At 39.7% G+C, this 13,264-nt stretch overlaps 1 protein-coding gene across 11 annotated transcripts in view; it reads left to right on the top strand.

Annotated features, from left to right (window-relative positions):
* NTRK2 (neurotrophic receptor tyrosine kinase 2) overlaps positions 1 to 13,264 on the top strand; it is a 329,075-nt gene that overhangs the window by 196,713 nt on the left and 119,098 nt on the right. The window lies entirely within an intron of this gene.

Raw genomic sequence — 13,264 nt, 5'->3', positions numbered from 1 at the left:
TCTCTCCCCACAGTGCTCGGCCTATCCGTGAACACAGGCTCCTTTCTGACCTGGCTCCTGTGTAAACCCCACCATCGCAAAGCTCAGTTTTGTATACATGAATGGCTGGGATGCTTAGCGCTAAGTCTTCTCTCCCCTCTTGTATTCCTGGTCTGACTGTCCTTCCCCACCCAGCCCATCTGACTCCGGACAAATATTTCCCTGATGCCCTTTTGCTCAGCCAGCTCATCATCACCAGCATTAATATTTGCAGAGACATCCACTCTCGTCTAACTACTGCATTTTTTGTTATATATGTGACTCTCCAGAGTGAGGGAATGAGCAAGGCTGCCAGAGAGAGAGAGAGAGAGAGAGAGAGAGAGAGAGAGAGAGATTCTTTTAAAAAGGTAGAAAAGATAAAAGGGTCAGGGTGTCTTCTTGGTAAATTTGGGAAATAATGTAGGGAGGCAAATTAGATGAAAATCCAACATGCAAGTGAAACTCCTTTTTTTTTTTTAAGTGAAACTCCTTTAAAAATGTATTAGATACTGCTTTATTTTCCCATGTTTGGAATTTCAGTATTTCTTTTGCTAAATTAAAGATATAATATTTGAGGTTTAAAACACTTAATTTTCACTTAACCTGTTCTTTAATGTCATGAGCCCTTTTTGTAAAGTCTGCATTTTTATTATCCATTAAACAAGCAGTATCTAACACCTTTCATGGGCCGGATCCGATGACCTGGCATTTGCACATTGGAAAAAAAACAAAAAAACAAAAACAAAAAACCGTGAATCCTTGTCAATCCTGCAGGACAGGTATTATTGCTTTGTTTTACAGGTGAGTAAACAGGGGACCAGAGAGGTTAGGAGGAGAATTAACAAACCCAAATTATACCCCTAACACATGGGAGAGTTAATACTCGCCCTGATTAGCTCCCTGAATTCTGGCTCTCTTTCGTCTAGCCTAATGTTGCTGCTGACCTTTTCCAAAAATAATGTCTAGCAATTTTCTAAGTCTGCAAGAGGAATTGTGCTGTTGGCATTGCACCTTTCATGTGGGTTTATCAAGGTATGCTGAGTATATTAACCTTCAAACATAAAAGCCAAGGAATGCCATAGGAATGCCATATGGTGGGTAGTGAACTTACTGTTTTTAAAAAGGAGCCAGTAAAAAAAATAAAATAAAATAAAAAATAAAAAGGAGCCAGTAGTCTTTGACTCCAGGCCCAGTTTCTGTTGTAAGGATTGACCCAGTGCCTCCTGGGTCAAGAGTGAGTTTTTCTCGATGGAGTCATTACTGGAAGTACTAAATAATCATGAATAATTGGCCTTATTCCTTAATTAAAATCACACAAAATCCCACTTTTTCCCCTTCCCCACATCCTTTTTTGTTTTATTTCAGAAACTCTTTGGAAAAGCATCCAGTACTATATACACCTCTGACTCTTTCTAGAATGCCTTCACTCTTCTGAGATTAAGACATGTTTCCTAGGTGAACTTCATGTCCATATTTCAGAGGCCAGCATTCAAAGAATGTCAAGTGTTTTAGCAGCAAATGGAGGTGCACACATTTCCTGAGTTTCTGTAGGCAATGCTGTAAGGGTTGGGGTACCCACAGTTCTCGCCTGGTCACCCCTTTCTAGAGAGGCCAAGGGGACACAGAGGCTAATAATGCCTTCTCACTGACCATTCTGCAGGCAACCTGTTTTGATGCCAACCATTTGTAAGCATCTCATAAGGCAGACAAGTCACTTTTCTGGCTCACACTCTATGACTCATTCTTTTGTTTTCCATGCAAAGATTCCTGTTTCCAAACTGTCTAGTTAAAAGGGGTCAAAATTCTTATAGATATTTAGCTTTGGGAGGGAGGTCTCTTTGAAAAACATGAGTCAGCACTAGCAAGTGGCATGTCTTCCATGGGAAAAACACAGGAGTTTCATAAGGTCAGGGAACATCAAGGAGCTGAAAAACACCTGCTTTGTTATAGGCACATATGCTTATACACATTCATATATGTGACCAGTACCTCATATTAGTTTTTAGTAAGTAGAGTAACTCATGTTCCCCAAAACATCATGAGTCTTCACTAGGCTTGACGAGTCCAGATGAGTTAGAATGGTGAGGTTAGCCAAAATGTACACATTCTTTCTTGACTCAGTGTTTACTCTATTGTCTTGATAACTTAGAGAAGACCAAAGTATGCATTGCTTAACTGCAGTTTGAAGTCCATTGTGACAAATAATGATATAATCAAAATATTATTTATTGGAGACCTGTAAGCCCCATACCACCCCATCTGGGCTGGGCTCAGATAGCCCTTTGGGGTTTGTGGAGAGGTAACCCAATAGCATCTTGGAATGAGATTTCCATAACTGGAATGAGATTTCAGAGGAAAGGGGTTGAAATACTTCCAAAGAGAGAATTTGATGGATCTTTTGCTTCCCCTAGAATGGGATGAGGGTTGTGTGCACTTCTGCATGTACCTAGCTACATTTACCAATATGGAAAATTTGCCCAATGAAATAAAATAAAACAAATCTATGACTACTAACATTTAACATTGAAACTCCAGGATGGGGCAGGGTACAGAGGATGGGGATAAAAGTTCAGAGTAGGCTCAGCGTATGTAATCATACATCTCTGGCAGAGGATGAATGTGTATAATCAGGAAGTCACGTCTTACCCGGGAATCCAGTGGCAGTAGGTCGCTGAATGATATTGAAAACTGCAGATGGAAATACTTATTGACAATTTTCTAGGTTTCTAATCATGGACTGTTCAATAGATAAAAGTGCTTTGGCATCTCTGGATTCTAGAACAGGGTCCAGGACGTGGTAGGTGCATAATAAACATGATGTATAACTGAATGAACAGATGAAGGGATAATTGTATCTACTGTATTTGTAATCTGAGGGGAAAATGCATCTCTACTTCACTGAGTGTCAGGCATGGCTAATAAGTGAAATGCTCCTCTGATTCTGTTGGAGCAGAAATTAGGCAGCCTTCCCATTTGAATGGCATATTATCTACCCCTGTGGCCATGTCCATTGGGTTGAAAGCTTTTTTCCATTCTACCTCCCAATTGGTTTACATCTTGAGAATTCTCCTTTATGGTTTTGTCAAATGGGTTTCAGAGAGGATAATGCTTTATGTTTTGTATTATGAGATAACTTCTCAGGAGGTCTCATGTTCAACTTCCAAAGGTGACTTTATGGAGAGAACTGGCCACAAGAGAGGCACATAGAGGCTTTCAGAAGGAGACCAGAAAGAGAAGGGATATGAAGCCTGAAAGAAAATAAATTCTGGGAAAATGAGAATAGACTGACCCCAGAGATTAAAGCAATGGCCACTGGGAAGATCTGAAGTTTAGGGACCAAGAAGAGGCTGCTTGGAAAGTTGATTGGGGTGCCCTTTGTTTAAAAGAAACTCATTGGGTGCCTGGGTGGATCAGTGGGTTAAGTGTCCAACTCTTGATTTTGGCTCAGGTCATGATCTCAGGGTCGTGAGATCAAACCCTGTGCCCTGTGTGGGGCTCCCCTGCGCATGAGCACTTGAGCTCTCTCTCTCAAATAAATAGATAAATATTAAAAAAAAAAAAAAGAAACTCAGAAGGTTCTAGGGAAGGGGAAGAGAGTTTTCAGGGATAACTCTCTAGGTGTGTCAGAAGGCTCCTTCCTGGGACTAATATGTAAGTTTCAAGTGACCTTTTATCATGCAGTTGATACATGCCAGCCACTGTGCAATGTGCTTACATATTTTATCTCATTTGATTTACACAGTTGCCTATGCAGTAGGTATTATTATTACCTTAATCGCACAGTAGAAAAGGATAAGGCACAGAAAAATTAAGCAACTTGCCCAAAGACATGCAACTATCAGGCAAGAAACCGGTTTGAACCAAGGCAGCCCAAGTCCAGGGACTGTCATCTTACACACATACTGACCTAGCATCCATCTCTCTGCCTCTGTCTAGCCAGCCTGCCAGTCCTCTCTCATGTGCCCCCCAACATGCACCCATGGGCCCACAGAGGACTTGAGGCAGTTTACACTGGGAATTTAGCTAATTTAACTAATGAGATGGTATATCTACAACTTTCTCATTTTGCTCAGTCTAAATCCTGAAATTACCTCCTATAAAAAGTACTTTTTGAATTCCAAACAGCCTGTGACAACACAGTAGAGAGTGATCTTAAATGGTGAAGACCAAAGTCTCAAGTCTTTGATGCAGAGCTACCCAATAATAGCTGCGTGGCTTTGGGAGGTTATGGTAGAGCCACCCAGTGGCCTTCTGTTTGAGCTTTGGCCAGCCTCCTTCTCAAATACCCAGCAAAGGCACCACTGTTGGAGGAGATACTTACCCATTTACCCTTGACATTGCACTGGCCAGCTAGTCAGCCAGCTACTGGTAGTCATCAGCAAGCAGAAGCTTTCAGGTTTGTGATCCTCACTGTATGGTTCTGTGTGAGTATGTGTGTGTGTGTGTGTGTGTGTGTGTGTGTGTATGAGAGAGAGAGAGGGAAAGAGACAGAGACAGAGAGGGGGCAGAGAGAGAGAGAGAGAGAATAACTGGAGATTCTAAGAATCAAATCCTTACAACCAATATCTATCAAAATTGAGTCATTAGAAGTGAAGCCAGAAAATCTGCATTGTTAAGAAGCCGCTAGATGATTCTGATGTGTGTTCGAGTTTAGCATTGTTGCTCCAGGCCAGATTCATTATGGAGGTTTCCAGAAGGACCATGAAATTTGGTGAGATGTGGAGACAAGCACCCTAGGGACAGGCTTGTACTTTTGTTGCTGGTGAGTTTCTCCTGGCTTTGTCTCCTTTGCTGAAATTCGGCTACCCTCTCTGGTCTGCAAAAAAGGAAAAAGTTTTTACAGGTCTTTCTGAATGTGGAGATTATTTCACTCATGATGGGTTAGGATATAGGAAATGGGATTTGGAGGGGAGGTAGCACAGGGCACAGACTAAAAGGCATTTAAGGAATAGTCTTGTTGTTCTAAGCCTAAGACCAGGGTCTTCATGAAAAAATGACTCCCATTTTTAAACGTTCAATATGTAAATTGGAAATGTTCAATATGGAAATATGGACCTTGGTAACCAGATGCATTTATGAGTTGAGGGTTTCCCATGTACTGACAATGTACTGGACACAGTGAAACAGGTAAATGAATAACAGATTAAAAGAATTTCTGCTTTGTTATTTCACAAACATGTCATAAAATTACTAAAACATAAAAAATCCTAAACTTTACTAGTTGGGGAGTAAAAGATCTGGTAGTTACTTGGCGAATTTTGTAATCCACTTAATCAATAAAATGCAGAAATGCCCAAATTGAGTCAATTTAGGCTCAGCGCTTCTGATAATTCTATATCTAAATGATAAGAAACTTAAAGTTTACTTTAGAAAGTCAAGTTCACAAACTCAGTTAATTTTATTCAGAGAAAATATACCACTAATAAGGCAAAATGGGAAGGATGCTAATTGCTGAGTAACTTAGTACTTGTAGTTTAAGGAATTATTGGGTATGATTTCATCCCTCCCACCAATTCTTAAGTTTCTCCTGGAATTTCATCTTATGTTATTTGATCTGTGCAACATAACATAAGAAGAGATAATAGGATTTAAGGAGAGAAGTGATTGAATCACTGTGTCCCAATAAAAAGTAGTCAAATTGCATTTTGCTACATAATGAATTCTGTTCCAACTTACTTTGACATAAATAAGATTGGGTAAGAGAAACCAGAAGTAAATCAAATAAATTAATAAAACTATCAGAGCTGCTTCAATTTTGTCCCCCTGACAGCATCTGCTTATTTGTATAATAAAAGCTGCTCTTATAAATTAAAACCCTGGCCTGCCACTCAGTTGAAAGCAAAAATTTAAGGAAGAGTTAACAAATTCTGGGACCATATTAGGGTGCTTTCTAATTTCTCCAATATCAGTAGTCCCTTTGAAAACTGAAATTTGAAGCCTAGAAGAACAAGGTTCAACTTTCAGCTGGACTTTCTTTAAAAAAAGAAAATAATAATAATAATAATAATAAGAAGAAGAAGATTGCAGATACAGACATGGATATAATATTGATGATTAGCAGTTTTTCATATTTTCTTAATTATACACATTTACTGAACATGAGGAAAGTTTTTCATTTTGTCTAGACGGAGGCTGTGTCTCCATTGGCATAATGTATCATTGTATTTGTGAGTCTTGTGCAAAATTGAATTTGCATCTCTGCCGCCACTCGTAGGGAGTTCATTATCTTTCAGTATAACCACTGGGAAAAATACAATTTTCAGTGTTTAATGAAACTGTGGTCTTCTCATAATGTTTATGATGCTTGAGCAATTTGTTAGGCACAATTTATCACAGACGCTTAACACTAATTATATTGTGTATAGTGCCAGTAAGGGTGATTGAAAATATTTCCCTTATTTAATATATTTCGGTGCAGATAGGATATTTTGCATCTACACTATTATTTGTATTTTTTAGAATTGAAATGTCTTCTCAAAATGTTAATCATAGAAAAGAAAGCCACAGGGCACCTGGGTGGCTCAGTGGGTTGAGGGGCTGAATTTTAGTTTCAGCTCAGGTAGTGATCTCCAGGTTCTGGAATGGAATCTTGTGTCATCATCCTTGGGCTCTGCATTCAGCAGGGAGTCTGCTTCAAGATTCTTTTTCCCTCTACCCCTCCCCATGCTTGCCTTCCACTTCCCAGGGCAGGAGAAAGAAGCAGTGCCTTATTAGGTCTAAGATGTACCTCCAGGACAAACTAGAATTTTGTAACTTTGGGATAGAGATGATGACTGAGAACCCTGCAGGCTAATCAGCTTCAAAATCTGTGATCTAATATAGCCTCATTTATCAAAAAGTATATAGCATTTTATAGATGGCTTCACTAATTAGAAACCTAAGAGACTAGAAGCCTATTTTCCAATAATTCCTCAAAAATGAGACTCTAATGACAGATCATTGAAAGGCATCATGTTCTAAACAGTGAGGTTGAGACCGCGAAACACAATGTCCAGTTATTAAATAGTTTTTTGAAGGATGGCAATTGCACACTGAAGATTTTAGAGATCCTAGAGTTTTATGTTACGAGCACAATTTAGATGTGCACCACACCTGATGTTCTTTGTGCTATAATAAGCCAAGTACATGAAATGAACTTGTGGTGGAATAAAGGTTATCTTCTCCTTTTTTTTTTTTTTTTTGCATTTCATAATCCTGAGAAGCATATGTGAAAGCCCAAAGCTGAAACAATAAACAATTCAGATAACTTCAGAAGAAAAGGTGTTAGGAGGACCTATTTCTTCTGAGGCTCGTTTAAACCAAGCATTCAGAATGGTTTTCTGACAGCAATCTTGAGGATGCTGTGCATTTTTTACCATGAAATTTCCACCCACAGTTTAATTAGCCAGAGAGATGAGATCTTCAAAGAACTCAGAATACACTGAAGAGGGGAAATGGGATTTTAGCTCTTTAGGTCCACACTGTTTGCTCTTGTAGATAGATGTGATTGCTAGGAAGAATTTCCTGTGGACGTGGCTAAGGCAAGTCCATGCAAAGAAATTCCCACATTGAGAAAATTAAGATTTTGATACTTGAAAGGTTGGTGTGTATTCCCACATTTTCCTTCAAAGGAGAAATTTCAGTTTGAACTGTGGATCCATGGGAAGTTCTTCCCAAACTTATGGAGCTAACCTGCTTAAAGCCCAACATTTAATGCTTTGGAGGAGTGTGATTGTTACCCGAGGATCACCTCTGTGGTGTTCAAGTCTAGCCTTGGTTGTCATCACTCAAACCTAGAGCTTCCACTCCAGCTGGTGCCTTGAACGGTTTCAGGCCAGCTTTGCCTTAGTAACACATGCACACTCCACTTTTCCCACTGTGCAAAGGTATATGGGACTTGTCACTGGAGTCTGGATGCCAAATGCCTTTCCCTGAATGTTTTGAATGAGAAGATTGTTTCCTGTCTTTGTGCCCGCTATCTCCCATTATGTTTATCTCAACACCTTTTCCTTGACCTGACCCTTCATCAGCTTGAAACCACTTCTTGCTTCTAGATTTTGCTTAGTTGGTATTTTCTGGGCCATTGAATAGTTTTCAGTGGGTAATATAAAACGGAGACAGAGTGAGGCAGGAAGCAGATGTCTCTTGGGTGGTGTGCGTCTTTGAGAGTTGGAATTTGAAGTCTGTATGAAAGGAACAGTGAATGGGTGTAATTAGTCAGGCTGATGAAGGAGTAAAACCTGGTAAGCAATTTTTCTTGACTCGCTTAATGAAAAGCATTAGCTATCAGTTTCTGCCTAAACTAGCTGAGGGTAAAACAAGTGTGGGGTTGGAACAAAAGATAAAGATCCGTGTGGGCTTAGGCTCTGTTCCTGAGAATAAGTTGTGCTTAGGTGGAAGGTATGTGGTTCAACCAAAAAGAAAAGAGAGAGAGAGAAGAGAGAGAGTGAGAGAGAGGAAGGACAGAAGGATGGAAAGAAAGAAGGAAGAAATAATGAAAAAAGAGAGAAAATCAATGACTTGTGGAACTTCTTCATGTATTTTATTTTAAGAAAACTGATGTAATTCAAGAAATGGAATAGGTTCTTGTCAGGGCCCAAACTGGTATTCTGAAACGAAGTATGAGTGTATTGCTCATTTTCTTGTCATCCCATTAAGCCGGGCACTTTCCCTAGGTCAGCTTTCAAGATCCATTGAATTTTTGAGGATTGACTTAAGGTTATTTCCCATTACCCTTCATCTTCTCCTGGTTGTGTGAATCTGGCCAAGAGCTGCCAAGAACCTGGAGACATTCATCTCCAAATGACTAGCAAGAAATTAAGCACCCCCTGGAGTGGATATTTTCCTGCTATCAAAAGAACTAAAAAAATAATACCTGGCATCATTTATGACATCATTTAGTAGAGGCCTTGGAGCCAGATGATGTGAGGTTCAAGAGGAAAATAATTTGGTATTCAAAACCAAAAACAGCAGTCTCACTGGAGCTTGGCTGTAAGCTATAGTAAGTATTCTTCACCAGAAGACTAAATGTATTGATAACATATAAGCTCCCATCCAGAGTATGGTCCAAGGTGATGTTTCTATTTCTGGCTGATGCCAGTCACTAACTCTAGGGATATTGGGTTACCATCTACAATAAGATGGCCTCATCCATTGTCAGATTTGCTTTGTTATATAGATTCCAGCATTCTGGTTTGGATGCCAGTAGAAAAATTGAAGTTGGGAAACCACAGAAGGACTGGGTCCACATTTTTTTTCCTTAAGGAAAAGATTATTTGTTAGTGTTATTTAAGGCTGTACATTATTTTCTTGATGCTAATGGGGGACAAACGGGACATTGAATCTTGTTTTGTGTTCTATTGCTTAAGGTTTCAAATACACTGTATAAGAAGTGACAAAACCCATTTTTTTTTCAGGTACATGACTTCTTGACAAACCACACAGTAGAAAGGAAAATAACACAAATCTAGCCTTATTATTTCCCAAGTAGTTAATATTGCAAACAAAAGTCAGCCAGAACAAAGAAAATAGAAGAGAATGTTATTCTTGGGCTCAGATGCTAGAGATGGACATTGACAGAACCTAATTAAGTCTGGGAAGGGAAAGGAAAGGAAACCTGTTTTGAGATGTACCATGTCCTACGTTTTGAATATACTGACTACAAAGACCTAAGCTTTGACTCCTCTATAATCCTAACACAAGTATTAAAACCTATCTCGGCTAAAGTTCACACTTAAGCAATTACATAGGGATGGGGAAAGTGAACCAGGAAGAGTTTAAGCAAGACGCATGGTCTCAGAAGAAAGTGGCAGAGACAAGATGCTAATCAGGTTCTGCCTCCACCACTGGGCACCTGGCCATCAACCTCATGGAGATCCTAAGGGATCAGATGCCATCTTGACGGCATTCCACACAGTGTGACGTTGACCTGACGCTAGATCCACTTCAACCCATAACAGTGGATGGGTAGGGCCATAATCACGACAAATCACAGGTTATAAAATCTGCTTTGGTTTAAATCTCTGAAAAGCTCAGCCTTTCTCTGTTGGCTAATTGCCTCATGGATAGAATTTCTCCATTTGTCATTACTGACAGCAGTGACTTTCTAAAATGACTCTTTGAAAATGTCTTTTTTTCCTTTCTCTAACTCAAAAATACCCTTGATACATTAAACAGGACCAAAAAATGTTTTTACATTTTAGATTGGATATGACTTTAGCCCATCACTGGTGGCATATTCTAAGGGTATAGCATTTTCAGCCATCATTGGGGGAAACAATAGTCCTTACAACACCGTCATTGTTACCTGCCTAGAGAGAGTGGCATTAGAGAAACCTGGGCTTTAATCCCGGTGTCACTCTGTTGCTCCTGTGTGATCTTGGTGTGTCACATAATCTCAATTGGCCTCAGTTTCCACTCTGTGAAATGATATTAACAATACTATAAAAATACTAATGGCTGCTATTTTGGGGCACTTATTAAGAGCCAGCTGCTATGCTAAGCACTTTGCCAACATCACCACAGTATACATAAAATGAGGGTAATAATGCCTACCTACTCTGGGTCTTGTGCATCTTTGGTGATTTTGAATGCATATGATGCATCTAGCATAATCCCTCACTCATTGTGGTCAATAATGTGTCTTCCTGTCACTCCCTTTCCTTCTCCTCCCTAGCTCACGTTAGGTCACGTTAGGTTCCTGGTCACTCAGGCTCTGGTGTTGGGACATAGCAGGTCCATGAATATGACTAATCAGTGCTAATGACCATGACCCTCATCATCCTCATGTGACAGGTACTGAGCCAGGCCAGGGCTTGTTCATTACATTAATTCAGACACTTAACCCAGCAGGATTAAATGCTATGAAGGGGCCATTTGATGAACTGCTAGAGTAAGAGTCCATGTCTTAGTCTTAGCTTTAGGTGGTTTGTCCTGAGTACAACAGATTTGGCTCAGATTTTACTGATCTTTTCTCACCCTCTGGGACCAGGTTACAGCTGGCCATATGGAGGGAGGCTTTTAGTAACCAGAACAGGAATTTTGGAGAAAAATACTTCAGGGTTCTAGAAGAGAGTGCCAGATATAAATGAACTTTCTACTCCCTAATGTGTCTTAAAATGCTCACATAAGCAATCACTTTGGTATGAACAGGCATGATTAAAAAATGCTTATCTCCAATTGTCTCACAAAGGTTTAGGACATGAGGCTCTTCATGATCATATAACAACTAGAAATTATACCTGAATCTAGGGGATTATCTTCTTGTGCGTTATCTTCCAAGGAGATGCTTCTTGATTATCTTTACTAAAGTACTCTGACCAGTAGAAGTCTCAGGGTGTCACTCTAAGATGCTTTCTTCAATTGTTATATTTCTTTGAAATCACAAATTTTATTGTGGTTTGGTTATCTAGTTCTGTGTATCAAACTACCCCCAATTTGGCAGTTCAAACAAGTACAGTTTATTATTTCTCACAATTCTGTAAGTCAATGGTGGTTTTCTACTTCATATGGTGTCGACATGGACATTAAGAAGGTCCAAAGTGGTCTTCTGCACAAGGCAGGCAGGTGGTGATCGCTGGCTAGGAATTTTGCCTTAGTTTCCTCCATGTATACTTCTCCACATGGATACTTGCACTTACTCATATTATGGAAGATGCGAGGTAGTCAGACTTATTATAAAAAGCCCAAAATTGCCAGGTTTCTTGAGGCTTAGCGTCTAGAACCAGCACAGTCTCACTTTCCCTGCATTCTTTTGGTTACAGCAGGGCACAGGTCCCACCTGGACTCAAAGAGAGTAATTCATGCAAGAGCATGAAAACAGGAAGATGTAGTTTATTGGAAGTCACCAAAATGTCAGTCTACTGCAACATGGGAATTTTGCACACTATTTCAGGATATATCTGTTGTGTTTTAGTGTAAAAATGTATACACCCAAATAGCCAAATAAAATAAAAACTTGTGGAAGTTATGGCAATATGCCTCGTATGGTTTTGTTTAACCTTGGCACACTACTGTGATCGTGATGCTTGTGAGAGTGAGTGTTGGGGTTTTCTTTGTTTCTCAGCTGAGTCTTGAGACCCAGTTGGGCTGATATGGGAGGAAAGTGGGAGATGGCCCAGATGATTGATTCATTTATTTATCTCACTTAGTACACATCTATGGCTGAATTCCAAAGCCAATAGAAGCAAGTTTTAATGCTGTGCATGTCTATGCTTTTACCCTTTAGCCCCTAAAATTGAGAGTTATAAATCAGAACCTACAAAAATATAGAAAGGATCCTGTCTTGTTAAGATGTCCAGGGATGTAACTTAACTTGTTTTGGCTCAGCCAATATGTTCTGCTTGAAAAAACAAAGGATTCTTTGCCTGCATGTATCATATTGAAAGTTTTTTTTTTTTTAAAGATGACCTTGGGCCAATATGATAATAAGATGGATATAGAGTAGGGGAGCTGTAGGGTATGGTTTTAGTAACCCAGCCTGATTCATTTCTCTGATGGTGGAGTTTTTCACTACAAGCAATAACAAAGATACTTTGAAATAGCATCATAGCCAGAAAACAAATCATATATCTAAATGTATCTGCCCTTGTTTCAGGTCAAAGTCTGCAAATTATCCAAAGGACATTTTTCTTGCTTAAGTTATCTGTGCTCTGCTGCCGGAGCAGAAGTGTTTATTACAGTCTGATAGAGCCCAGGGTGGTGGGGGGAGGCAAGTGGGTAGAATCCAGGCAGAGTGCAGGAATTGCTGTGTCCACTGCCATGGCTAGTGTTAGCCCTGCCTCCCACATCTTAAACTGTCTGGGTGAGACACTCCATCTGGCACGTCCGCCAAACTACCACTGCCAACTCAGACATCTGACTTCTAAAAACTAGAATTGGATTTCTTCACTCATTCCATATATGTTCTTAACAAAAGTTTCAAACACACAGAAAATTTAAAGGAATTGTCCAGGAAACCCCATAGAGACATCTGGAATCTGCAGTGAAGATCTCTCTATCATGAGCAGTCCATTGGCTTTCAGAAGCATCTCAGAGTAGACAACAGGACACTTCAACCCTAAATACTTCAACAAGTATAAGCTAGAGTTCACTATTTATTTATGGTTTATCTTTCTCCCTCCCTCCCTCCCTCCATCCCTCCTTCGTTTTGTCACCCCTCACCTTCCTTCTTGTCTTCCTTCCTCCCTTCTTTTCTTCTCTGCCTCACTCTTTCTTTTTTTGAGATGAAAGTTATGGACAGTGAAACATACTAGCCTTAATTGTTCTG

The sequence above is a fragment of the Canis lupus genome, chromosome 1 (genome assembly GCF_003254725.2).
Source record: "Canis lupus dingo isolate Sandy chromosome 1, ASM325472v2, whole genome shotgun sequence".
Classification (NCBI taxonomy): Eukaryota; Metazoa; Chordata; class Mammalia; order Carnivora; family Canidae; genus Canis; species Canis lupus.
The sequence above is the reverse complement of the archived record's forward strand: the minus strand, read 5'-3'. Positions and strand labels throughout refer to the sequence as shown.